Genomic DNA, 27260 nt, shown 5'->3' on the forward strand with positions numbered 1-27260 from the left:
CAAGTATTTACTTATACTTGCTTTGGAATCCATGAGCCATTGCTCTTTAGAATAATAACTGCTTTCCTTCAGAAACTTGTGAAATAAGTCCCAGTATTATGAAAGCTATTTAGAAAGGAGAAGGCTTATTTTAAACCTGATAATTTTCATTTAATGGAATTAAAGTATACAAACTAAAATTTGTGAAGATTCTGATTATTAATATTCATTTTGTAGTAGACAACCACCATTGTTTGGTTATTTATGCTCAAAAAATGCTCAAAACATAGGTACATAGGGTGATTTTGAACTGCTCCATAATAATAAAAATAGATGTGTTCACAGGTAGATTGGATGAATCAAGGGGATTGGAAGAGGGATAGGGAAATGGATAGGAAGGGGATACAAGAAATACTTATAGGATGTTTTCAGTATTGAAATCATTACATATTTAATGACAATGGCTTTTGTTTTAAGAAATGGAAGATGGGTGTTGATACACATGATGCATTTCTTAGTGAAATTGTAAATAATTAGTGGTTAATTTCTGTTGATATGTGATTAGATTTCTGGACTTATCCTTTGTTGCTTCATTCAATGAACAAAGGAGACAAGATGCTTGTGTTATTCTCATTTCCCTGAATAATCTAAATTAATTTTTAATACACAAATTAAAATCTGTTTTTTGAGACTGACTTGCAAACATACACATTGAAAAGTTGAAAAGTTGATGTTGCTGTTGTTATTTGAGTCTCTGTGAATTTGGCCGTGTGTGTGCTTATCCAGTGAATATCAGGAAAGAGTCTAATTGAAATTTGCAGATTTTATTAGCCTGTTTCCATGGGTGATCCTTTCACATGTTTGAGCATGTCATCTTTCTGAGAGAAAAATTCCATGTCTATGTTCCAAGAATTGTATCCGCACTTGCTGCATCAGTCTGACTATCTTTATTCCAAGTCCTCCTCATGGAGCCATGAACCTGAAGTGAGAGGGGTTATGAAAGCATCCCATTTAGACATGAGTACTTCAGAGTCTCTCTGAATATTGCCCTGATGTGATTCTCTGTTCTAATTGCCATCTAAAAGAAGCTTCTCTGAGGGTCACTGAAAAAGTGAACTGAGTAGTATTTCTTTCAAAATAATTATTTATAGTATTTCAGAAAAACATTCATTGTGTTTTGAGAAGGGATTGTGAGAACTAAGGATTTTATATATTACTCAACATATTCACATGCATATGGAATATATCTGAATTTCTCAATCTCATTTTCCTGAGGTTTTTAAGCATTGCCTTTTAACATTTGATTTTAACTTGAGCATATTTTATATATTTCATGAACAATAAAAAATTATCATATCTATTCCTACCTACATGATACAATGCATCCTGTGTTTGCACCAACATGATTCTTTCCCAGTTATTTTTGATGCTTTTACCTGGGAGTAGCATTATATGTAATTATTAATTAAATTTCTGATTATTATTTATGAACAGAGCACTTGTAAAGATGAGGTTGAAACATGGTTGTGAAATTACAAGTCACCATGTCCTACAAACTGAGAACTAAATCTGGCTGGGTCCCAAAGTTAGACTATAGCTTAAAATATACAAAGGAAAATACAGGACAGAAACAAAAACACAACTCAGTATTTTCAAAAAACAAGTATGTTTAGAATTTTTCTGGAAACAACATTCGATGATTGCCTTGGTATTACTTAGGGCTCTCAGCATGCTGAATCCAGTGAACTGTCAAATCAGCATTCTGTGTGCATTTACTGATACACTGTATAAAGGACCTATCTATGAGTGTATATGAATATGCAAATATATTTACAATTGATTAACATGAATACTGACTTCTAATATTTATTATATTTGCAGTAGCAAAGTCATTCTTTATGGGAACAAGGAAATTTTTCTACTAAGTTTAAAAAAGAGTTATAACATTTCTAGTTCTCATTTTTTCGGTTCGTAATGTATTTGGTTAAAGTTCCAGTTGAGGCCCTTACTCCCCATACCTGACTTCAGTGATGTTCTTCATATGATTGTACTTATTCATCCACAAAGAAAGAGACACCCAGACACTCACACTTCCTCATCTGATTGCCTTATTGCAACAAACAAAACTGCTCATTTTTGAAAATGTATGCTCACATAATTTATTATTTTTTTTTAATTTCTCTTAGATTTTTGAGTCTAATAGTACAATACAAAATGTTTAAGTCAAAATTCATGAGGGTATAAACAGTTAATATAAGATCATATTTTCCATGTCCTTTGGGTAAGGATGCACAAGAATTTGAATAATTTAAAATTTTTCTTAGAATATTTGCCATTACAATGTAACATAACTTGATACAATAGGACGACATATTTTTCCAAATAGCCAATTCCAATACTGATTTACATTTCAGAGTTACATTTCATTAACGTATACACTTACAAAGCCACGTGTAATCCATAAGATTTTAGATCCTGTAAGTTAAAGAAGTCAAAACATACATAATAATTTGACCAAAATAAAAGTAACATTTCTTCAACCACATTTATGGGTAATTAACCCAAAATTTATGAAAATCTAAGACTGGCTATGTAAAATTCTTCCCCATTGTGTTGTTGCTAACAAACAACAATTGGTCACAGGATGCAAAAAATCCTCAATGCAAGTTTACATATAGCATTTAGAAGGTGACTATTGAGGTCAGCACAGTTTCTCAGGATCACATTGCTGTCCATGTGATCTGGTGAGAAAAAGAATTCTCTACCATCCCTGTTAACAAAACAAGCAACTCAGTAATTTTTCCACTAACAGCAATGTGTAGGCAGAAGTTAGTGTTCATCTTGATTCTGCCACACTACAGTCCCAAATAAACACACAGAGGGTTATATAAAATGTAAACTACTTGTCCTTTAGCACAGGCTCCAATTGTCTAGCTCCCTCTAATTACTAACCTTTTGTAGCAATCAGTGAATATCAAGGTTGTTTTGGCTAACCAGAAAATGACCAGGCAACCTATCCTCCCAACAGCAACATAGCATCTGTCTGAAGACTTGCTGTATGTATTCCTCTCTCAGAATTTCCTACTATGGTTATATTGCCTATACCTTCTCCCTTGCTTTATCCTGCCTGGCATTTGGTCAGCTTTTTTCATCGTTGTAAAATGAAACATATAGTCACATCACACAGAAGGTAATAAGGCATCATTTCCTCTTTCTGTCTGGAAAAAACAAGGAAGTTTAAATTTAAATTGTACAATTATGCATTAGAAGATTTAATAATCAAAAATTATAGTAAACAATATTTACTCCACAAGCATTGGGCAAATTAAAAGAAAACATTCAATCATCTATCCTATCTTTGGTACTTTATAGCTTTATATGCAACTTATTTATTACCATAACTTAGGAAATCTGTAACCATATATATCAGTCTTAAATACCATGAAAATCTCTAAAAGGTAATATGTAATTTCAAGAATTGACAGAGAGATCTCCATGCCTAGAAAGTCACCCAATGAGCCTCTGCAACATTGTGGAATCCCTCTTCATTGTATAGGCCCAGATGTCTGGCAGACTTTTTGATAAAGCAGGTTAATGAAGAATCATCCTGTCCCTTGGAAAGTTCGGCAGTCACTTTTTTGTAACCTGCTTGTGCAGTTTTGACAACTTGCTGTCAAGAAGTCCAGATGGCTATTCCTGTCTTGTCAAAGGCACACTCCACAATGACATTCTTTGATGCCCATCTTCCTCTTTGATGTAATATAAAGTCTTAAGAAGATTATCCTGTATCAAGATGACCAATTCCTGTCTCAACAAGTAATGTGTATAGTAGGTTATTTTTAAATGAAAAGTGTGAAAAAGGAGAAAAAACTTAGCAATCGTGGCATCTCTGGTAAATGTTAATCCCAAAATGTACAAAAAAAAAAAGAAAAACAACAATAACCAACAAAAGTAAAAAAGCTACCAATGAAGTTTTCATTAAAGCTATCAATGTTAGGCATAGAATATGGCTTTCTCAACATGTATAACACCCTTAATCTGTCTCTATAATCACCATTTCTGGCAAAACGTCTGATTTGGCTCACTGTTAACATACTTCTAATTATAAGCATAAAAAGCCACAATAAACACATTGTTGAATGAGCATTATATCAAATATTTATATGCCCTAGACCAGAATATCTACCTTTATGAAAAAAAGAAACAGTGCACCTATTTCTAGGAGCCTGGAAAAGGTATGTATGATTAAATGCTCTATTTACAAGGCTATTTAAAAGTAATTCCTAAAAGACTACTCACCTTATTTTATAGGTCAGGATGATTATCAATCAAGAAAGTACAGGATTTAATCCAAGAGTGTATGGCCCCATCATTTTGAATGTTTTCCACAAAAACATTCTGTGTTGCTTAACTAAAGTAATCTAATTACAAAATATTTACAGTTTGATATGTGGGAAACCACCATATCATCTGTGCCTTTCCTAATTTTGGAATAGGTGACTTAATGTTGCTCAGTGTGAAAAAAATCATTTTATAACTACTATCACAAAATTACATTAGCAGTAGAAACATCACTTTTATAAACACAGAAAAAAATCTCTAAAAATAATAAAAATGATCTTACTAAAATACTCTGAGGAAAAGGTAAGGGGACTCACTATACCAGCGTTTCACAACTGCAGTCATGAAACTCCTGTTTCATGATATAACACAAACACACACCAAACCTGAATTTCCATATTCTACTAATAAAATCAACTAACATAAGGAATTAAAATAAAAATACATACATATAAGAAACGTAACATGCAAATATTCTCAGCATACAACTGGATTCTAACAAATTATCCTTGAAATGATCACCTAATGAACTATACATATACTTTTATTGGTAATGTTGTAGTTACAAGCACTCAATTGGAAACTTAAAGATTAACCTTACATTTTTATGTCAATATCTACAACTAAAATTAAATTTGTAATTTTCTTAAAAAGGCAACCAAAAGGTATACTAAGGCTACCCTGCGTTATTATAAACCAGGCCAAAAAGAACTTCTTTCCAATAGGAACTCTGGGAAGAGCAAGACTTCAAGAAAGCCTACAGCTAACTTGCTCTGCTTTGTAGGGAGCAACAGAATAGCAGGGAGGACTCAGTAATAAAAATGGCAGTAATAAAATTATTGATAAGTTTTTCAGATATTAGTAGTAGGATTTTGGTGACTCAATTTAAAATGACTCTTTATTACTCTACAGAGCTTTATAAGATCATTGGATTTCCTGGCAAATAACCTCTATTATTCTTTGCTGTTTTAATGATCATTCCAGTAAACAGCCTCTTTTTGAGTTTTCATTTTAACCCTGTGTATCCACTGTTTGTAGAAACTGCTCTGCAATAAGGTGTTGTCGTAATGAGGGCTAAGTTTATTATTATTTATGTTACCCAAATTTCTCATATTTGAAGCCAATTTAAAATATACATTTATTTTAATTTTGGAAAGCATAATTTAGAAATTAAAATTTTATCATGAGGTACTTTTGGTACATTTATAAGTAAAATATGTAGCCAGACTAATGGTTTTACACATGTGATTCCAATGGTTGAGAAGCCAAGGAAATAGCATTACAAATAGGACAGAGTTTTCCACATGTCCAGTTCAAGGATAGCACTGCCATTTCTCAGAAAATAAAATAGCCATATTATGAAAAGTGCCCCCTTGCTGATTCTGAAACGCCAAGATTTCTTTGGTGGATAAACATGGGATTTGTAAGTATCGACACACACTGCAACTTAAAATACATTCTGTTTACTTCGGATGTCTAATTCCTTTCTCTACAAGTTAATGTCTATAGTCAGTTTGTAAAAATAGAAAAAGTAAGAAAAGACAAAAAATTAGCAATCATTGGCAGCTTTTGTTAAAGATAAGGCTACAGATGGGTTAAAAAGGTAAAACCAAAACAAAAACAAAAAGAGAAATAAAACGATTACCAATGAAGATTGCACAAAAGAAAATCTATGCTATAAGCTTGGACTATAGCTTACTTAGGAGGAACAAGGTACTGCATCTGTCCCTATAATCCACATCTGTGCCAAAACTACTGATTTGTCATGCTATTTTCAGAGTTTAATTATAAAACAAATAAAAAATACAATAAAAACTTTGTGAAAAAACACCATAGGATATATTTACATGTAACGGGCTGGTATATATACATTTATGAAAGAAGAAACAGTACACCTCTTTCTATGAGGCTGGAAAGTGTACTATGGTTGGATACTAGTGTATGTATGGTTAGATGCTCTATTGACAAGGCTGTTCACAAGTAATTCCTAAAAGACTACTCACCTTATTACTTAGGTCAGGATATTTAATAATGAAGAAACTACAGGATTTAAACCAGGATTGTGTGGCCCCATCATTTTGAATGTTTTCAATAGAAACATCCTATGTTGCTTAAGTAAAGTCATCTAATTACAAGTTATTTACAATTTGATACGGGGGAACCGGCCAAGTCATCTGTGCCTTTCCTAATTTTGGAATAGGCAGCTTAATGTTCCTCACTGTGAGAAAATGAAAGACTTTATAACAATCATAAAATTACATTAGTAGAAGAAACATCACTTTTAGAAACACAGAAAAAATCTCTTAAAAAAGAATAGTAAAAATGATCTTACCACACTATTATAAGGAAAAGGTAAAGGGACACACTATAGCAGCATTTCACAACTGCAGTCATGAAACTCCTGTTTCATGACATAACACAAACACACACAAAACCTGAATTAACATTATAGGCTACTAATATAATCTCCTAAAATAAAATTATGTATATATACAAGAAAACAAGCATGCAAATATTCTCAGCATACAACTAGATTCTAACAAAGCACCATTTAAATCCTCACCTGACTGCCTAATGCAAAGCAAAGCTTCCTTTGGTTCTTACCAACCAGTCTTAATGTTTTATAGTTCTGTTATTTATTCCTCAGCAGTGAAAGTTATGTCTTTATTTCCTAATGTCAAATTATACTTTTAACATTAGTTTTTATTGTATAATCCATTAGTATAATGTGTTAAGCTTCAAAGTCAATAGTTTCTGCAACGGTTTTTTGCCTACATTTTAAGGATATTGCATTTTGGTATTTTCATTACTGTTTTATCAATACTACTTTCTTAGTGTTCAGTGGTTAAAACAATCCATCCCACCCAAAATCATTCCCACTTTGAGACAATTTTTCAGGTATATATTCCCAGATGGCTTCAACAATGCTATGATGCCTATGCTAACATTGAACTTCTGATCTTCTGCCTCTACCTCCCAAGTGATTATTTGTATGTGTACACATCATATCCAACTTTGCCTCATATAAGTATGTGGTCGTTCCCATCTGTAACTCCAGCACCAGGAGATAGAGCCAGATGTTTCTTAGAGTTCCTGGTCAGCACATTCTAGAGAAATGGTTCTAAGTCTGTGGGATTCATGGATTATATATTCAGTTGAGTACCTAATTTGCTAAAGTATATTGCCAAGTGTTTTGCATTGTGTCAGGTTGTGGTTTGTTCTAAAACCATGTCTAAAATAAGCCTCCATATCTCTACTAGTAGTAAGGGACTGTAACAAATTACAGATAGATCACATAAAGTTACTAAAATAACACAAAACAAGAGCTGGATGTTAAAATATTCCATTTAAAAGTGATAATCATTTTATACTGTTAGTCAGAAGCTGAAGTCCAGGGGTGACCCAAGGAGAAGGCTCATTCTATTTATGGCATACATTTCAGGCAACACAGGACAACTCTGGTAGTACAACTGCAATGATGTCATACTTTAGTCAACCCAACTGTCTCAGACATCACACTCCAGGCTGATTATGACTGTTCCTGTAAATATACCGTTCTGTTAGTGTCTCATCAAGACTGAAGATGAAATTGTGACCAAGCAGCCAAATTTTGAACTGCTATTTAGAATAACTTATACTCAAAAATCTAAGCAGGAAACTGGATTCAATCATGCAGAACAGATACATGAAATGCAAAAACTTTTACATCTTTATAACTCTTGCATGGACATTCAAGCTGAAACCACTAAGCTTTATAATCAAATTAAAGCTCCATTTTCTTTTATGATCATCTTTGCTTAGATTTACTTTGGTGCACCCAGAGTGTTCAAACGAGAAGAACTTTCTGCATTCTGTGTACAGGATCACTGGCTTCATCTTCTAAATCAGACAAACTCTCAGATGTACAGCCATACAAGACAGAGTCTCAGGGGGAAGATTATTCTGGAAAACACAAACAATGCATCAGTGGAAGGTGATAATTCCCACAATATTCCAGACATAATTACACTGACACGGCAGCCAAAATAGACTCTGTCATACTTAGTCATACTTTGGGTTTGGGCAATTGATGACTGAACACAATTCCCAGAAAATAAGAGTGAGTATCAGAACTACTTCTGGATCATAATCGTGTTTGCTGGTGATCCCATATGAATTGCAAGATCTATGCTAAATTGCTAACAAAACGAACTAACAATGGATTTCCTGAAAAATCTCAACTCTTGCAGTTGAACAGCTTTGAGGAGGTCTAGAGGCAAGTACATCAGCAAGTTTTGAAGAGAGTCGGGAAATCAATGCAACTGTGAAAGCTGAGGAGAAACACTTTGGGTTTTGTTGTCACATAACACCAAGTAATTGACACAATGGAGATTTGCTAATTATGGCGGGCTTTCTTTAATAGTATGCTCAAAGGTATAAGCATTTTAAATCTCAAAGGCCTCCAACTCATCTGGGAAGCTGTGGATCCTGTTACAGTTCAGATTAAGCTTGTGCAGGTCTCCCCCTCCCACAGCTAATCAAGCCCCTCCTGGAAGCAGTTGCCTGTGAGGCTAAGTACCTGGAGTCTGAGACAGAGTGGAGACTGGACAAGTCCCTCCAGCAGCAAGCCTGTGTTGTCAAGCCTGTTGTTCCTGCCCATCAGCATGCTCAGGCTGCTCAGAGTCAGCTGCTGGGGTCCCAGGGCCATTAGCTGCTCCCTGCTCTTATCCAGGAGCTGGAGGTGGGGGTGGCTGCTGCTAACCCCCCTGGCAAGGATGTCAGATGGTTGGCTGTGGGGCAGCAGGAGCCACAGGAGCTCGGGCCCCAGCCCCATGAGCGGGTCCCTGCTCATGTCGCTCATGTCTGGGAGCTGGAGGAGGGGGAGGCAGCTCCTCAGAGCCCTGGAAGCATTGTCAGCTGATTTTAGAGCAGCAGCAGCCACAGCAGCGCCACCCGCGATCCCAGCAGCTCCTCTGCTCTCCTCTCCATCTCCCACTCCAAAACCAGGTCTACGTGCTGAGGAGGGCGAAGCTGAGTTCAGTGTCTCCAATAGTGGCCTCACCCATCTGTTGGAATTCCTGGGCTGCTCTTAGCTGACACCGTGGCACCTCCTGGAACTGGAAGTGACCTCTGTGTGGGAAGGGAGTGGACTAGGGGGCGTTCTGCTGCTGACTCACCCCTTTCTCTAATTTAATGAAATGCGACCTGAACTGAAAATGTGTTCAAACATTCTGTAATACAGATCGAATATAGCAGAGATATATTATAGATGATTAATTCACATGTGAGATGTATTAAGTGGGAGAGTCCTTTGTGCTTCTCATTTTCCACTGCATGTGTTAGGATCACTGACAGGGTTCAGCACAGACACTTCCTCAGATTTCAGTGCAGCATTCAGAAATATTAAATTGACTCTTGAGAGGGAACTCAGAGGACAGCATCACAGATGGGACTGAGGAAAACTAGAAGGTTTCATAAAGTTTGTTGTAGTTTGTTTATTTGGTTATAGTAAAGTGATTTTTTACATAAAGTCAAATTATTATTAGCTGTGTATATGGTCATTCAGCAATAGACCTGTATTACACAAATGAACCCCGGAGTTTTATCTCTCTAGTAAGCATAAGAATCGGTTTAGCAATCCCAGGACTTGAAAAACAGAAATTGTCAGATATCTGTGTTTGCTCACTGTCCCGTTGAAATTACAAGATCAATTTCTTTTACTGAAAACAGTGAATCAGATAAGTCCCAAAGTAGTAGTAATTTAAGCTTATACAGTATTTATGTTCTTGCTGCTATTGCTTTCCAGGGTAAGGTATAAACAGGTCTACTACTTATGTCTAATGGGGTTCACATAACAAACCAGCATGGTTTCAATACATTTGAAATTTAGGAATAATTGAGTTTATTGAGATTCATTAAGAATGGAGGTATGTGAGGTGTTACTTATATGTGTATGGGTGTTTCTCCATCCAAGCATGCCACACCTGGTAAGTCTTTACCCAAAGACCTAAGGGGAAAAAATGAAAGGAACATTTGTTATAGCTGCATAAATATAGACCCTGCTATATTGAACCAAGGCTCACACTCGTGTGTAAGTATGTATGTATGCATTATATAAAGGCCATTCCTCCTGCAAGTGACAGCAGAAATTCTTGAAGCAGGTAGTATCAGCTGAACATTCTGAATTTTGTGCCGTATCTTTTTTATATAATATACAAGATATAATATATAATACTATATATCAAATAAAGTATGTTAAAATAATATTAAATAATGTGTAACTTTTAACACATTTTGACTAAAATATTTCTTACAATTTCCTTGTCTTTTTCTCTACCCTCTGGACAAATGCCTGCAGACCACCAGTAAGACTTCCCTCCCAGCAGGAGACTATGTACTCCAGTTACCTGGTCTTCTTTTCCACCCATGGGACAAGGCAATTCGGCGTCTGATTCTGGGTCCATACTCCAGTGCCTGGAGTCTGACACTGAGTCTTCCACCAGGTGGGAGCCTATGCACCCTAGATCTCTGGTCTTCTCCACCCACAGGACCAGGACTAGGACAAGGAAGAGGATAACTATCAGAGCATTTGACTTCCTTGCACTCACCAAAAGGGAACTCTGGTCCCCTAATCACCAGGCCAGTAAGAGGCTCTTTATGTGCCCACTAGAAGAAGGTATGGAAAAGAAACAACACGGAAACGCACTCAGCAACAGAAAAAAATTAAGGCACCACCAGATTCAAGAGATTCCACACCAGCAAGACTCCAATATTCCAATGCAAAAGAAACAGAAGAGAATGACCTTAAAAACAAATTCATAAAAATGATAGAGGTCCTCAAAGAGTATATAGGAAAATCCCTCAAAAATATGGAAGAACAAACAAACCAAAAACTGCAAGAAATGTAAGAAAAAGCAAACCAAAACATCCAAGAAATGGAAGAAAAAAACTGAGCAATTCAAGAAATGGTAGAAAAAGCAAACCAAAAAATGCAAGAAATGGAAGAAAAAACAAACCAAAAACTACAAGAAATGGAAGAAAAAGCAAACTAAAAAAATTCAAAAATGCAACAAATGGATGAAAAGACAAAGGAAATTTTTCAAGAAACAATTCAAGCAGTGAAAGGGTTGAAAACTGAAATAGAGACAATAAAAAATCACAATCTGAAGGAAGACTGGAAATAGAAAAGCTGCACAAATGGTCAAGTAATACAGATGCAAGCATAACCAATAGAATACAAGAGATGATAGAGAGAATCACAGGTGTTGAAGATACACTAGGGGAAATTGATTTATTGACCAAAGAAAGTCTTAAGTCCAACAAGTCTTTAACGCAAAATAACCAGGAAACATGGATCACCATGAAAAGACCAAACCCAAAAATAATAGGTATGGAAGAAGGTAAAGAAAACCACCTCAAATGAGCAGAAAATATCTTCAACAAAATCAAAGAAAAAAACTATCCAACCTAAAGAAAGACGTGCCAGTGAAGGTACAAAAAGCTTACAGAACACCAAATAGAGTGGACCACAAAAAAAGCCTCCTTGCCACATAATAATCAAGACCCCAAATATACAGAATAAAGAAAGAATATTAAGAGCAGCTAAAGAAAACTGTCAAGTAACATATAAAGTCAAATTTATCAGAATTACACCTGACTTTTCCATAGAAATTCTGAAGGGAAGAAGGTCCTGGATAGATATTCTACCAACACTAAGAGACCATGGATGCCAGCCCAGACTACTATACCCAGCAAAACTTTCAGTCAATATAGGTGGAGAAAACAAGATATTCCATAACAAAACTATATTCAAACAATCCATATCCAGAAACCCAGCCTAAAAGAAAGTTCTGGAAGGAAATCTCTAACCCTTGAAAGTTAACTACAACCAGAAAAACATAGGCATTAGATAATCCCACCTAACCGATAGCCAAAAGAAAAAAAAGGGGTGGAAATCAAGTTATTTTAGCCTCATAAAAAGAGACGGGCATTAACCCTTTGGTTTCTTTTTGTTGTAAAATTTGTGTAGCACTGATATTAGATCTTCTTCGAATTTCTGGTAAAATTCAACTCCCTAAATTAAAGCCTCAGTGATCGCTGGGGAGAAGGATTCAGAATGATTTTAAGTGCTGTCTCGCCTATTTTTTTCTCCTCCCTGTGTGCTGCACTAAAACTGAGGAAATTGAAAGAAGGAAGCCATACATATTAAATTATCTCTGGAAACGTGGCTCTTATTGACAACAGAGGAAAATCCCCAGTGTTGGCAGGAAATATAAGCCCATGTCTGAGTTTAAGGAACTCATCTTAGATCTTTATGAGAAAGACCCCAATTATTTCTGGACTTCTCTCATTGAATCTATGCATTAAAAAGGCAGGCTGGGGCAGAAACATTCCAATACTCCTGTGTCAGTTTATTCAATAAATTACATGTGATGATCCAATACACTGGATTGTGGAAATACAGAGCTGGCTTAGTGAGGTTCAGGCTCCTCTTGGATCAAATGCAGTGAAGTTTGAAGCATGAGACTTGGTTTGCAAAGTGTAGCTGGAAACATAATTCTGTTAACATGTAATGCAGAAATATTAAACTACACAAAAGAGGGAAAAATCACTTACATAAAAAGCCAAACAAGCCAAAAATCAAAGGTTCACAAGCTGCTTTCCAGGTAGCAACCAGAAACAAAAGAGAAAGTGTCTCCTTCCCTATCGCTTTTTATCCCCTGTAAATTTACCTACCTGTGAACACACCCACCTGGGTGTGGTCAGATCTATAGGTAGGTAAGATCTCTCCTACAAACATGATTTGAATAAACTGTTAGAGTTTGTTACACAAGATAAGGAAGTGGCTCTCTGAGTCAGTGTACTGTACTCCACTATTCTGTAGATACAGGGATGTGCTTGTTGATACACAGTAGTTTAAATATAGCAAAGACGTTATTTCACAGGAGGAGACATTCCTAATGCCTTGTGTGGTATTGTGGGTTTAAAGATTGTGAGAGAGATATCTTGCATGAGTTTATGTATAAAAGTTATGCAAAAGTAAAGTTTGACACACAGTTGTTTCTACTCTGCATTCTGTCTGTCCTGCTTTCGAGAGAACTTACCCACAGTCCCCAACAAACTAGACATTGACACTGGATCATTTTGCTATATCTGATAGACCAGCAAACATACATACAATAACAACAAAGTAAACTACTACTCATATTATATAGTAAGCAATGAACCCAACCAGCCTGACGTTCCTAATGGTAACATGGCTGTAAATCAATAATATCAGAAGTATATTTTATTAACAAAAATATATAAAATTTACACCCATTTCCACCATTTCTTTGTGTTCACAAATCCAGTTAAAATTCAAGTTTAGCTTTATTATTTTGATACGTATCTTACTGGACACTTCATCTAATCAGATAACTGTACATATATGCTTCGAGGTCCTTGCTCATGATGTGCTTTCAATGAATTACTATAATTGTCTCTTTAAAATGTAAACATCTAAAACATTTAAAAATCTGTCTCAACAGGAGTTTGCTTGTTTATGGCAAATGGTACATTACATACTATCAATTTGTCATGGTATCTTTTGGGCAACCAAGCTGCATTCTTTGTGCACATTGTTGTAGGGAAGATTTTTGCCTAATATCTGCCTTCAACTTTATCTCTATTTATGTCTTTTTCATTCTTTCAGGCAGGAAACATGATGTGTATATGTAAAGTTGCAATTATATAAGCAAAAATATTCTTTATCTACAACATTATATGATAAGTCACAAATAGCAATCAAAAAGTACTGATGAATATAATCATATTGTTGTTATGGGACAAAAATGAAAATGACATCAAAAATAAAATATTAACCTTTGCTACGTTGGAGTTTGAAAGTATTTGTCAGAGGAACCTTGAAGACTTGCGACATCCTTTGTATTACAAATTCACAAAATGGGAGCTAATAATATCCACTATAGTTATGATGTAAGTAAGAAAGTTGGTCTAGGTCTTTTTTCTATTATTCCACAGTCAACAACATAGACACTAGTTTTGCAATTCATGATACAAATATGCTACGGAGAAAGATGTCTGTAATTTAACATTATCAACCCAAATGTAATGGTTTTGTGAATGACTAAGGAGTAAAAAAAATCACAATGGCTTTGGGAGCAATGCACACATAGAGAAACCAATCAACCCAATGAGTTTAGTCAGGAAGACAATTACTTCTAGCAGTGTGATATTGTGTTTATGAAGGAAATGTACACAATACTCATTCTCCTGTGTCCATAGTAGATTACTACGCTGGTATTGTCTATCTGCCTTCTCATTCTGCAGAATATTCCATTTTACATGAAACAAATTCCAAATTGTTATTTGTTTAGATCTATAAATATTCTAATGTATTAACATTAATGGCTTTTATTAACCATTGACAAATTAAGTGTATGAGGGAGAAGATGAATAAGGGCAAGAGTTCTATATGGCTAACAATGTCCTGAGCAAGTGCATCTGCATTTGAAAGGATGAATAATTATGAAGGAGATGCAGTTTTGTTTTTTCAGTATATCTATTTAGTATTCATCATGTATTTGTGGATACAGATTCCACCAAATGTCATCTGTTTTATACAATAATATTTTGATGTTATTTTATGGAGAATTAGTACAGAGAGGTACAAAGATAATTCTCTTTAATATGAAGCCTTCTTAACAATATTCTACAGTCATGTAAACACAGCCATTGAGAGTGCTATTATTCCATATAATGAAACTCATTATATCTACCCATTTCAACTTTTTCTTGGGTCAACCTTTCACCAAATTTAGCTTTTACAAGAATGTCACATTGTACTTGTAACCATTATGTATGTTTCCATAAATACTTAGCATGTGCTTGATGACTAAAATCCACACTGTGGTTATTTGGGACCATCTCACCTGTCATAAATGAAGATTGTGTAACCGACAGGGGACAGGAAAGTTGTGGACTCATGTAATCATTATGCCCTCTAAAGATCTTATGGTATGTGCTAACACAAGTTTCCTGGAAATCACCTAGGATGTTTTGTGTACTGAATGAAACTTAATGATAAACACTGAATGAATTAGATCTCAACGAGTTGGAGTTAAACCTAGTCTACAGATTGCTGTGTTCACAGAGAGAGCAAAATGAGCTGACAGCTAACAGACAGAAAAACACTGTCTTGGAAAACTTAAAACAAAAGAAAAAAAACAGAAATGAAGCAAACTCCCTACTACTAGCAAATACTTGAGAAAAATACACAGACAGAAAAGGACACATGTTCAATTCACTTTAACACACAATACCTTAAATATAAACTACTACATTAATATAAGAGTAGACAAGTCTACAAGTCACCTTAAGATACACAAAGAAAAATATTTACAGACTATGTCACTCAGAATATGAGGACAAGTGCTCAGGTATTACTTTTGGAAATGAAAATTTTGAAAATTGAATGCCCAAAGACAGAATTTTACTCATATTAGAATATTAAACAAACTGGTCATGTACATTCAATATTCTCCTGACGAGTATTCATTTTCCAGGCATTTCTGCATTTATATATTATGCTTAATGTAGGGAAGGTAATATATACCTTTTGAGAAGGACATAACTATGTATACAGAATATCACTCAATACAAAAAATATACGCAGGTCTAATATGGAAATTTAGAAATCATGCAACATATAAAGAAGTAAAATTCAACAGAATGCATATGAAACCAAATCTGATGCATTGGAGACACAGAATTTCTTCTGCAAGTTACATGTGATTCTTTCCCTTCTTGTTATAAATTTCTAAGTTACAGACTCTTCACTGAGTATGGTTATAATGATGTATTCTCTAAGTCTGATACATAGGAGAAGTGATAATCTAAGGGAATATACGTTACAGATATGGTAAAGATATGACATCTTCCCCATTGGAGCGGCAAAACTTCATATGATGATCATCATAGGGATGTCAAATGTTTCTCAGGTACTACAATTGCAAGTGTTGACACTATGCACAAAACATGAATCATAGATTTTATCACCATGTTTTTACTGCCTTAATATTGCTCACTTTCAAACATACCTGTTACCAGTTTAGTTAGATGTGCTTCCATGTTCAATGCATATAATAAACCTGCCTCCTTCTTATCTCTATACAATGATTCCATATGCTTGTTCAATTGTAATTCAGAAACATTTGGGACTACTGTAATGTTGTGGGTGTTCCAACTGTGAGTTCAAAGTACACTATCCCACCTATGTGTATATGTGCTTGTGTGTGTGTGTGTGTGTGTGTGTGTGTGTGTGTATTTGCCTGCGTGTTATTTTCTTATAGGCCTATGTACTGTATTCAGAGGCAGGATTCAGATGCTCTTGAACTGTACCTAATTTGAAATCTCCCAACCTGAGGAATAGCTTCTACTGTGCCTGAAGTCATTATGAAAGCTTTCAAAGGTAGGAAGCAATCACTGTGCTATGATTCCTGTGAAACATAATTATGACCATCATGGCAAAATGAACTTAAGAGAATACAGATGTCAAACATACTTTGAGGATAACAAATAACTCTAACTAAAGGCTACTCAATAAGGGAAAAATCATGACGAGAGCTGGAACCCTTCCAAGATATTTAGGTATACGGACATTATCAATCTTGAAGGAGAATCAAGTAATGGTAATTTAATAAACCAAAAGAATGTCAAACGTTCTAAATATCTGTATTTATAATCACATAAATGTTTATACGCAACCCCTCAGCCAGGATACTTATGTTTGCAACAGAGAAGAGTTCCTAGACGGAATACTAGACGATATGCATAGATGTTGAATGGAATGCCAATGGACACAGCTACAATACAATATTTGATCCTAAGACTCAGGGATCATTTTGGAGGAGTGGTGTAGAAGAGACAGAGGATTCTGGGAGACTAATATATAAGAATATATCTTCTAGGGATGTAAGAATATGAACACATCATGTTTCAAAAAGGTGAGAACCTAAACATGAGGTGAACAAGGACATCAGTAATAGACATATTATCATGGAAGAGAAAACTGTGTTAGAATATTATTGTAATGCATGTGACCTTTGTTGTCACTCTGTGAAGTGGTTTACATGTACCTTTCTATAATTCCTGGTGGTCAAGTGAAGAGCTGCATGGGCAATAATGATGCATGAACAAGGATATGCAAGACGGTCCAGAAGAGAGTATAAAGATGATAAAGGAGTAGAAGAGGCAGTATAGTAAGAGAAGATGTAGAGGGATTAATTTAAGTTCAGAAAAGCTGGCTAGAAACAAACCACATAATGCTGGGCACTCATTAGTAAAAATAGGAGACACACATTGTGTGATTTAATCGGGAGAGTGGTGGTGCCCCTTTCCTGAAAATAGTCAAATGCCAAAAGAGAAAAAATCATTTGAAACATAAGAAAATTAGATGAGGTCTCAACCCTTCACATGGAAGTACTAGTGCATATTCAATATCAAAGGGTCAGCCATGAAATCACACATACATTTAACATATTAATGATGATACAAGTTATACATATATATATATACATATATGTATAATGTTAAGAGAATATATGTTTATGCATAAACATATATGCTTGTAATAATTATTAATAAAAAGATGGCATGACTTTCATAGCAAACAAAGTTGACACACGTCTAGTGGAAAGGAGGAACTACTTAAGTTTATTATAATATCAAAAATTGTAAGAAATATTTTAGTCAAAATATGTTAAAACTTACACATATTATTTAATATACTTTATTAAATATAAAATATTATCTATTATATCATGAATATTATATAAAAAGGATACAGCACAAAACTCAGAAATGTTCACCTGATACTACCTGCTTAAAGAATTTCTGCTGTTATTTGCAGGAGGAAAGTCCGTTATATATAATGCATACATACAAAGATAGACACAAACATACATATATACATGAGCATATACATACGAGTGTGGACCTTGGTTCAGTATAGCAAAATCTACATTTATGCAGCAATAACAAATGTTCCTTCCTTTTTTCCCCTTAGGTCTTTGGGTAAAGACTTCCCAGGTGTGGATGTTAAGATGGAGGAACACCCATATACATATAAGTAACACCTCTCATATCTCCATTCTTAAGGAATCTCAGTAAACTCAATTATTCCTAAATTTCAAATTTATTGAAACTGTGCTGGTTTGTTATGTGAACCCCATTAGATAAATGTAGTAGACCTGTTTATACCTTACCTTGAAAAGCAATAACAGCAAGAATATAAATACTTTATCAGCACAAATTACTGCTACTTCTGGACTTATCTGTGTCACTGTTTTCAGTACAAGAAAGTCATCTTTTAATTTCACCTAGACAGTCAGCATAAAGATATCTGTCAATTTCTGCTTCACAAGTCCTGGGATTGCCAGACCAATTCTTATGCTTACTGGAGAGAGAAAACTCAGCGGTTCATACATGTAATACAAGACTATTGCGGAATGACTGTGTGCACAGCTATTAAAAATGTGACTTCATATAAAAATCGCTTTACTATAACCAAGGAAACAAGCTACAACAAACATTATGAAACCTTCCAATTTTCCTTCGTCACTTTTTCTGATGCTGTCCTCTGAGTTCACTCTCAAGGATCAACTTAACTTTTCTGGTTGCTACACGGAAATCTGAGGAGACAAAAAAGTGTCTGTGCTGAACCCAGTCTGTGATCCTAACACATGCAGTGGAAAATGAGATGCACAGAGGACTCTCACACATATTACATCTCACACGTGAATTAATCATCTGTCAAAGATCTCAGCTACATTTGCTCTGTATTAGAGATTGTTTGAACACATTTTCAGTTCATCAGATGACACAGCTAGATTTTATTAATTTAGAGAAAGGGGTGAGTCAGCAGCAGAACGCCTCCTAGCCCAGTCACTTCCCACACAGAGGTCACTTCCGGTTCCAGGAGGTGCCACGGTGTCAGCTTGAAGCAGGCTGGGAATTCAGACAGTTGGGTGAGGCCAGAGTTGGAGACACCGAACTCAGCTGCTCCATGCTCAGCATGTAGGCCTGATTTTGGAGTGGGAGCTGGAGAGGAGAGCAGAGGAGCTGCTGTGATCGCCGGTGGCCCTGCTGTGGCTGCTGCTGCTCTAAAACCATCAGACAATGCTTCCAGGGCTCTGAGGAGCTGCCTCCCCCACCTCCAGCTCCTGGACATGAGCAGGGACCCGCTCATGGGGCTGGAACCCGAGCTCCTGTGGCTCCTGCTGCCCTGCAGCCAACCATCTGACATCCCTGCCAGGGAGGTGAGCAGCAGCCTCCCCCACCTCCAGCTCCTGGACAAGAGCAGGGAGCAGCTAATGGCCCTGGTACCCCAGCTGCTGACTCAGAGCAGCCTGAGCATGCTGATGGACAGGAACAACAGGCTTGACAACACAGCCTTGCTGCTGGAGGGACTCGACCAGTCTCCACTCTGTCTCAGACTCCAGGTACATTGCCTCACAGGCAACTTCTTCCAGGAGGGGCTTGATTAGCTGTGGGAGGGGGAGACCTGCCCACCCTTAACCTGGGCTGTAACAGGCTCCACAGTATGCCCGCAGAGAGGGACGCCTTAGATAATTTAGAATGCATATACCTTTGAAGAAATCCCACCAGAATTAGCAACAAAATCCAAAGTGGTCCTCGTCAGCTTTCACAGTTGCATTGATTTCCTCACTTGCCTCAGTAACTTGCTGACATACCTACCTCGAGAGCCTTTCACTCCTATTCAACTGCAAGAGTTGAGATTTCTAGGAAACCCATTGTTAGTTCATTTTGTTAGCGATTTAGCATAGACACTCCAACTCTTCTGGAATAATAAAAAAAAAGACCATTAAGATCCAGAAGTACTTCTGAAGCTCATTTTTATATTCTGGTAATCTGCTAAGATATTTGTGTTCAGGCATCAATTGCCCAAACCCAAAGTATGACAGAGTGTATTTTTGCTGCTGTGTCAGAGTGATTCAGTCTGTGGATTTCTGTTGAAAATATCACCTCCTGCTAACCCATTGTTTGTGTTTTCCAGAATGCTCTTGCCCGCTGCAGCTCTGCCTCGCACACCTCAATATCCCAGAATTTTTCTGACTCAGAAGATGAAACCAGTGATCGTGCACACAGAATGCAGAATGTTCTTCTCGTTTGACAGCTTTGGGTGCATAAACGAAAACTAAGCAAAGATGACTATAAAGGAAAATGGAGCTTGAGTTTGATGATAAAGCTCAGTGGTTTCAGCTTGAAGGTCTACGTAACAGTTGCAAAGATTTCAAAGGTTTTGCATTTCATGTGTCTGTTCAGCATGATTGATTCTAGTTTCCTGTTTAGATTATTTTGACTATAATTCATTCCAAATAGCAGTTCAAAATTTGGCTGGTTCATCACTTTGAACTAAATGAGGGAAAGTTGGACATGATTGTGCACTCATACATACAAGCACTTGGGAAGTAGAGGCAGAAGATCAGGAGTTCAAAATTAGCATAGATATCACAGTATAATTGATGCCATCCAGGAATATATACCTGAAAACTTGTGTCAAAGTAGGGGTGAGTTGGGGTTGAATGGATTGTTTTAACCAATGAACATTGAGAAAGTAGTATTGATAAAACTGGAATGAAAATACTAAAATGCTGTATCCTTAAAGTGTAGGAGAATAACAGTAGCACAAAGTATTAATATGGAATATTAACTATTTATACTAATGGATTATGCAACAAAAACTAATATTAAAACTATAACTTGGCATTAAGAAATAAATACTTATCTCTCAGTGCTGAAGATTAAATAACAGAACAGTAATAACATTAAGACTGGTTGGTAAAGAAATAAAGGAAGCTTTAGTTTGCACTGCACAAGCATTTAAAGGGTACTTTGTTAAAATTAAGTTGTATGCTGAGGATATTTGCATGTTTGCTTTCATATATTATTTTATTTTAGGAGATTATATTAGTAGTCTATATGTTAATTCATGTTTTGTGTGTGTTTCTGTTATGTCATGAAACAGGAGTTTCATGACTGCAGTTGTGAAACGCTGCTATAGTGTGTCCCCTTACCTTTTCCTCAGAATAGTGTAATAAGATCATTTTTACTTTTCTTTTTTTAGAGATTTTTTCTATGTTTATGAAAGTGATGTTTTTTCTGTTAATATAATTTTATGATATTAGTTATATAGTCTTTCATTTCCGCACAGTGAGCAACATTAAGCCGCCTATTCCAAAATTAGGAAAGGCACAGTTGACTTGGTGGATTCCCACGTATCAAACTGTACATAGTTTGTAATTAGATTATTTTAGTTAAGCAACATAGAATGTTATTGTTGAAAACATTCAAAATGATGGGGCCGTACACTCCTGGATTAAATCCTGTAGTTTCTTGATTAATTAATATCCTGACCTAAATCATAAGGTGAGTAGTCTTTTAGAAATTACTTGTGAATAACCTTGTGAATAGAGCATCTCACCATACATACACTATCAACCAACCATACATACACTTTTCAGCCTCATAGAAAGAGGTGTACTGTTACTTCTTTCGTAAATGTGTATATTCCAGCCTGTGACATGCAAATGTATCCTATGGTGGTCTTTCCCAAAGTGTTTATTGTGTTTTTTTTACATGTTTTGTAATTAAAATCTGTAAATAGCGTGACAAATCAGTAGTTTAGGCAGAGATATGTATTATAAGGACAGATGCAGTACCTTGTAACTCCAGAGCAAACTATAGTCCAAGAACATAGCATAGAATTTTTTCTTAGTGTAATCATCATTGTTAGTTGTTTTACCTCTCCTTTATTTTTTGGTTTGGTTTTATCTTTTTAACCCAACTGTGGCCATATCTTTTACAAAAGCTGCCATTGTTTGCTAGTTTTTTTTCTTTTCCATACTTTTTCTATTTTTTAAAATTGACTATATACATTAACTTGGAGAGATAGGAATTAGACATCCGAAGTAAACAGAATGTATTGTATTTTAAGTTTCAGTGTGTCTGGCTAGTTACAAATCCCATGTTTATCCAACAAAGAAATCTTTAGAGTTTCACAATCACCAAATGGTAGTTTTCATAATACAGTTATTTATTTTATTTTCTGTGACAGAGCAGTGCTAGCCTTGAACTGGACATGTACACAATTCTGTCATGTTTGGAATGCTTTTGCGTGGACTTCCCAACCATTGGAATCACAAGTGTAAACCATTAACCCAGCTAAATAGCCTTTTAGGAAATGTACCAAAGGTACCTGTTGCTAAAAGTATTGATTTCTAAATTAACCTTTCCAAAAAATTTATATATTGCAAATTTATTTTAAATATGAGAAATTTGGGTATTATAAATAACAATAAAGAATACAGTTAGTCCTCATTAAGACAAGACCTTATTGCAGAGTGGCTTCAACAAACTGGAAATATAGGGTAAAAATGAAGACTCAAATAGAGGCTGTTTGCTGGAATGTTAATTAAAATAAATCATTAAAGGCAGCAGAGAATAATAGAAGTCATTTGCCAGGTAATCCAATGATCTAGTAAAGCCCTGTACAGTAATAAAAAATTATCTTAAGTTGATTTACCAAATTTCCTACTACTACTATCTGGAAAACTTATCAATAAGTTTATTAATTTCATTTTATGTTTTATTATTATTATTATTTCCATTTTAAATAGCTTGCTTTACATTATTGAGTCATCTCTGCTATTCCATTGCTCCCTACAAAGAAGAGCAAGCCAGCTATAGGCTTTCTTTCAATCTTGCTCTTCCCAGAGTTCCTATTGGAAAGTATTTTTTTGGCCTCGTTCATAATATAGCAGCATAGCATTAGTGTACCTTTTGGTTGCCTTTAAAAAATTACACATTAAATTGCTGTAGTAGCCTATTACATACATAATACAAGGTTAATCTTCAATTTTCAGTATGAGTACCTGTAGATACAAGGTTACCAATAAAAGTATATGTATAGGTCATCAGGTGATCCTTTAAAGAATGCTTTGTTAGAATCCAGTTATATGCTGAGAAGGTATGTATGTTAGGTTTATTATGTGTATATAATTTTTATTTTAGTTCCTTATTTTACGAGATTTTATTAGTAGACTATATGGTAATTCAGGTTTTGTGTGTGTTTTGTGTTATTTCATGAAACAGGAGTTTCATGACTGCAGTTGTGAAACGCTGCTATAGTGAGTCCCCTTACCTTTTCCTCAGAATAGTGTAGTAAGATCATTTTTACTTTTCTTTAGGGATTTTTTTCTGTGTTTATAAAAGTGATGTTTCTACTACGAATGTAATTTTATGATAGTAGATATAAAGGTTTTTTTCACACTGAGCAACATTAAGCTGCCTATTCCATAATTAGGAAAGGCACAGATGACTTGACGGGTTCCCACGTATCAAACTGTAAATATTTTGTAATTAGATGACTTTAGTTAAGCATCATAGAATGTTTTCTTGGAAAATATTCAGAATGATGGGGCTGTACACTCCTGGATTAAATCCTGTATTTTCTTGATTGATAATCTTCCTGATCTAAGTAATAACGTGAATAGTCTTTTAGGAATTAAGTGTAAATGGCCTTGTAAGTAGAGCATTTCACCACACATACCCTTTCCAACATCCTGGAAATAGGTGTACTGTTTCTTCTTTCATAAATGTAGATATTACAGGCCATGGCATATAAGTATTTGATGTAGTGGTCTTTCAACAAAGTGTTTATTGTGGCTTATTTTGCTTATGGTTAAAAGTATGTAAATCATGAGCCAAATCAGATGTTTTGCCAGAAATGGTGATTATGCAGACAGATCCAGGGTGTTATAAATGTTGAGAAAGCCATATTGTATGCATAACATTGATATCTTCCCTAGTATATTTTCTACTTCTTTTGTTGTTGTTTTTTTTCTTTTTTATCCAGTTTGGCATTAACATTTACCTAAGCTACCAATGATTGCCAAATTTTTTTCTTCCTTTTCACACTTTTCATTTTAAAAAAGGAACTGACTATAGACATTACTTGATAAGACAGGAATTGGTCATCTCTATATATGATCATCTTCTTAAAACAGCATATTACATCAAAGAGGAAGATGGGCATCAAGGAAAGTCATTGTGGAGTTTGCCTTTGACATGGCAGGACTAGCTTTTTGGTCAAGAAACTTCACTTCTTGGATGACTTCACAGCAAGTTGTCAAAACTGGACCAGCAGGTTACAAAGAAAAATGACTGCTGAACTTTCAAGGGACAGAATGATTCTTCATTAACCTGCTTTATCAAAAAGTCTGCCAGACATTCTAGGCTTATAAGATGAAGAGGGATTCCACAATGTTGAAGATGATCCTTGAGTGACCTTCTAGGCATCAAGATCTCACTGTCAATTCTAGAGATTATACATTACCTTCTGTAGTCTTTCATGTTGTTTAAGGAGATATTTATGGTTATGGATTCCCTTAGTTATGGTAGTAAATAAGTTGCATATATAACTTTAAAGTACCAAAAATAGGATAGAGAATTGAATGTTTTCTTTAAATTTGCCAAATGCTAATCGACTAAATATTGTTAACTCAAATATTTGCTTATTAAGTCTTCTAAAGCTTAATAGTACCATTTTAACTTTAAACTTCATTGCTTATCCAGACAGAAAGAGGAGATGATGCAGGATGTCCTTCTGTGTGATGTGAGTATATATTTCTCTTCTTCATTGATGAAAAACGTTGTCCTGGCCAAATGTCTGGCAGGATATAGCAAGGGAGAAAGTACAAGTAATACAACCAGAGTAGGAAATTCTCAGAGAGGAATATGCAGAGCAAGTCTTCAGAAAGATGCTATGTAGCTTCTGTGAAAATAGATGACCTGGTCATTTTCTTGAGATTCACTGACTAATACAAAAGGGTTAGTAATTAGAGGGAGCGAGCCAATGAGTAGCCTTTGCTAAAAGGCAAATAGTTGATGATTTATGTAACCCTCTGTGTGTTTATTTGTCACTATAGTGTGGCAGAATCAAGATAAACACTAACTTCTGCCTACACATTGCTTTTACTGGATAAATTACTGAGTTGCTTTGTTTTGTGAACATGGATGGTAGAGAATTCCTATTCTCATAGTTCACATGGTTAGAAATGTGTTCCTGAGAATCAGTGCTGACCCCAATTGTCACATTCTAAATGTCATATGCAAACTTGCATTGAGGTTTTCTTATTTGCATCCTGTTCCCAATTGTTGTTTGCTAGCAACAACACAATGGGGAAGAATTTCTACATAACCAGTCTTAGACTTTCATGATTTGGCAGTTAAGTACCAACAAATGTGGCTGAAGAAATGTTACTTTTATTTTGGTTAAATTGTTATGTATGCTCTGACTTCTTTATTTTTCAGAACCTAAAATCTTATTGTTGCACATGGCTGTATAAGTGTAAATGTTATTACAATGTAACTCTCAAATAAAAATCAGTATTCAAATTTGTTATTTGGAAAAGATATAGTCCTATTGTATCAAGTTATGCTATGTTGCAATGGCAAATATTCTAAGAATAATGTTTAAACCATTCAAATTCATGTGCCTCCTTTCCCAAAGGACATGAAAAATTATGATCTTATATTAACTACGTATTCCTTCATGAATTTTGCCTTAAACGTTGTGCATTGTACTATTAGACCCAAAAGTCTTAGAGAAATTTATAAAAAAATGAATAAATTATGTGAGCATGCATTTTCAAAAATCAGTCGTTTTGTTGGTTGCAGTAAGGCAATCAGATGAGGCAGTGTGACTGTCTGGGTATGTGTGGATGTATAAGTAAAATCATAGATTATCACTGAAGTCATGTATAGGGAGTAAGGACCTGAACTGGAATTTTAAATAATACATTAGGAATCATACAAAATTAGAACTAGATATGTTATTACTCTTTTTTCACTTAATAGAAATGTTTCCTTGTTCCCATAAAGAATGATTTTGTTACAGCTTTCAACATATTTTTGTCACACATAATTTTTAATGCAGCCAAATTTCATACAAGTGCTATGAAATGTTACTGAAAATTAAAATGTGGAACAATTAACTTAGTGCTTGATTTGTCCATATAATAAATTTTAGAAGTCAGTATTCATGTAAGTCAAATGTAAACATATTTGCATATTCATATGTACTCATAGATAGGTCATTTATACAGTGTTTGAGTAAATGCACACGGAAGGCTGATTTGAGAGTTGACTGAATTCAGCAACACGAGAGACCTAAGTAATACCACGTCAGCCATTCAGTATTGTTTCCAGAAAAGTTCTAAAAATCCTTTGTTTTTGAAGAATACTGAGTTGTGATTTTGTTTCTTTCCTGTATTTTCCTTTGTATATTTTAAGCTATAGTCTAACTTTGGGACCCAGCCAGATTTAGTACTCAATTGGTAGGACATGGTGACTTGTAATTTCACAAACATGTTTCAACCTCGTCTTTACAAGTGCTCTGTTCATAGACAGTAATCAGAAATTTAATTAAATACATATAATGCTACTCTCAGATAAATGCATCAAAAATAACTGGGAAAGCATCATGTTGGTGCAAACACAGGATGCATTGTGTCATGTAGGTAGGGATAGATATGATAATATTTAGTTGTTTATGAAATATATAAAATATGCCCAAGTTAAAAGGCAGTGTTGAGAAAACTCAGGAAAATGAGTTTGAGAAGACCCAGATAACTCTATATGCATGTGAATTTGTTGAGTAATAAATAAAATCCTTAGTTCTCACAAGCCCATCTCAAAACACAATGAAGGTTTTTCTGAAATACTATAAAATATAAATGCATGGAAGATGGACCTCAGAGGTATTTAGAACATAAAAGCTGTTCCTTGTTTATCATATAACATTTGACACACGAAAATTTATGCAACATAATGTCAAAATTAACATATATTAATCTGAATAATATGAACTGAAAATA

General features: G+C 35.1%; 1 long non-coding RNA gene across 1 annotated transcript; it reads left to right on the forward strand.

Moving 5' to 3' along the window:
- The first annotated feature begins 19199 nt into the window (after positions 1–19199).
- On the forward strand, positions 19200–26039 carry LOC101834952. Its single transcript, XR_005871901.1, has 2 exons — positions 19200–19802; positions 20378–26039. It is a non-coding gene; the product is annotated as an uncharacterized LOC101834952 (long non-coding RNA).
- Positions 26040–27260: the final 1221 nt, after the last annotated feature.

Source organism: Mesocricetus auratus, unplaced genomic scaffold, assembly GCF_017639785.1.
Source record: "Mesocricetus auratus isolate SY011 unplaced genomic scaffold, BCM_Maur_2.0 Super-Scaffold_100030, whole genome shotgun sequence".
In the NCBI taxonomy this organism is placed as follows: domain Eukaryota; kingdom Metazoa; phylum Chordata; class Mammalia; order Rodentia; family Cricetidae; genus Mesocricetus; species Mesocricetus auratus.